This window comes from Tupaia chinensis, unplaced genomic scaffold (genome assembly GCF_000334495.1).
Source record: "Tupaia chinensis unplaced genomic scaffold, TupChi_1.0 Scaffold144336_1, whole genome shotgun sequence".
NCBI lineage: Eukaryota > Metazoa > Chordata > Mammalia > Scandentia > Tupaiidae > Tupaia > Tupaia belangeri.
This window is the reverse complement of record NW_006204194.1, coordinates 308,897-311,381: the sequence shown is the minus strand read 5'-3', so window position 1 is coordinate 311,381 and position 2,485 is coordinate 308,897.

Here is a 2,485-nt window from a genome sequence, read left to right as displayed (position 1 = left end):
TGAGGGATTCTAGTGGCCAATCAGAGCAAGGTTTCGAAGGTCAGGTTTTTGGAAGGGAACCAATCATGGTAATTGTTTGCTCTCTGAGAAACCTCGGCAGACTCGCTGGTGCGCAGCCTCCCACACTCACTAAATCATAAGCCTGAGATAGGCCCCACATTTGTCAGTCATGCTTTTTTTGTTGTTTTGTTTTTGTAGAGAGATTTTTGCTATAGGATGCGTGGGCTCCCCAGATAGAAAGTGAGAGATCATCCCCACCAGTGGGGGATGGCCACACCACAACCCCTTCTCCTCCATTCTCCTCTTGGGACTTTGGGCATGTATGCACACGTGCCCAGCATGAGTTTCAAGTCACCGGGTCCAGCACTCAAACCACAGACGACTGCATGGGAGTCCAGTTGATGTAACCACTTCAACATCTGCAGGTCCCCAAAAGGCATGTTTTAATTTACAATAAACAAACCCTTTTAATGGAAATTAATGCAACTCTACCTTTTTTTTTTCTTCCCAACATTCCTGAGCTCTTGATGTAAAAATTAAGGAATAGGGGCCAGCAGATAGTCTAATGGTTACACCACATAGCCAACTGTGTTTTCATGTCATGGACCTGGAGGTTTAAAATTTACACTGGGTGCATGTGCATATGTCCCTAAAATCTCGAAAGGAGAATGGAGGAGGAGGGATTGAGGTGTGGCTATCTTCCCTGTAGGGGTGATCTCTACTTTCTCTCTCTGTCTCGCCAGCAAGCACACATCCTATAGCAAAAACTTCTCTCTAAATAAAAAAGGAGGGACCAGCAGATGGCATAATGGTTACATCACTGGACTCCTATGTAGTCAACCATGGACTAAGTCCCAGACCCAGCAACTTAAATCTCACTTAAAATATTGGTATGATGTAAAAGCACCTGCTATGTTCACCGTAAGAAATATTGGGAAAACACTAGTTATCAGGACTGAAGAAACCAAAATTATGTCTGACGGCCTTAAGGGCCGTGTGTTTGAAGTGAGCCTTGCAGATCTGCAGAATGACGAAGTCACATTTAGGAAATTCAAGCTAATTACTGAGGATGTTCAGGGCAAAAACTTTCTGACTAACTTCCATGGCATGGATCTCACCCATAAAAAAATGTGTTCCATGGTCAAAAAATGGCAGACCATGATAGAAGCTCGTCGATGTCAAGACTACCGATGGTTATTTGTTTCATCTCTTCTGTGTTGGGTTTACTAAAAAACACAACAATCAAATACGAAAGACCTCTTATGCCCAGCAGCAGCAGGTCCACCAAATTCAGAAGAAGATGATAGAAATCATGACCCGGGAGGTGCAGACAAATGACTTGAAAGTAGTGTTCAATAAACTGATTCCAGACAGCACTGGAAAAGACATAGAAAAGGTTTGCCAATCCATCTACCCTCTCCTCAGTAATTAACTGAACATCCTCAGTAATTAGCTTGAATTTCCTAAATGTGACTTTGTCATTCTGCAGATTTGCAAGGCTCACTTCAAATACACGGCCCTTAAGGCCGTCAGGCATAAATTTTGGTTTCTTCAGTCCTAGTAACTAGTGTTTTCCCAATATTTCTTTTGGTGAACATAGCAGGTGCTTTTACATCATACTGATATTGAGTTTTAAGCTGCCGGCTCTGGGACTCGGTCCACAGTTGACTACATAGGAATCCAGTGATGTAACCATTATGCCATCTGCTGGTCCCTCCTTTTTTTTGAGAGAGAGAGAGGTTTTTGCTATAGGATGCATGTGCTTGCTGGCGAGACAGAGACAGAAAATGATGTCTTGGTCAGAAAAGTAAAAATGTTGAAGAAGCCCAAGTTTGAATTGGGAAAACTCATGGAGCTTCATGGTGAAGATAGTAGCTCTGGAAAAGCTACTGAGGATGAGGGGACCAGCAGGTGGTGTGGTGGTTAAGGTGCTGGACACTCCCACATGGCAGACCACAGTTCGAGTCCTGAACCTTGTACCTTGCTATCACATTTCTGCTCTCTCTTTCTCTGTGTGTGTCGCTTTCTGTCAAATTAAAAATAATAAATAAAATTAAATAATAATTTAAAAAAAAAAAAAGAAAGAAAAGCTACTGGGGATGAGACAGGCACCAAAGTTGAATGAGCTGATGGATATGAACCACCAGTCCAAGAATCTGTTTAAAGTTCAGACTTTTGATAGTGTCAAATAAAAAGTCCTATTTGTGACCAAGAAAAAAATCCAAAAAACAAAAAACAAACAAACAAACAAAACTCACAAGGAGCATGTTTGCGTGCATGCACAAAATCCTGAGAGGAGAATGGAGGAGAAGAGATTGCAGTGTGGCCATCCCCCCTAGGGGGTGATTTCTTGTGTTCTGTCTCTCTGTCTCTCCAGTGAACACATGTGCCCTATAGCAAAATCTCTCTATAAAAGGAATAGCCAGGTGGAAAGTGGTGTAGAGGTTAATGGCACTGGACTCCCACATGGCTGACCATGGTTCAA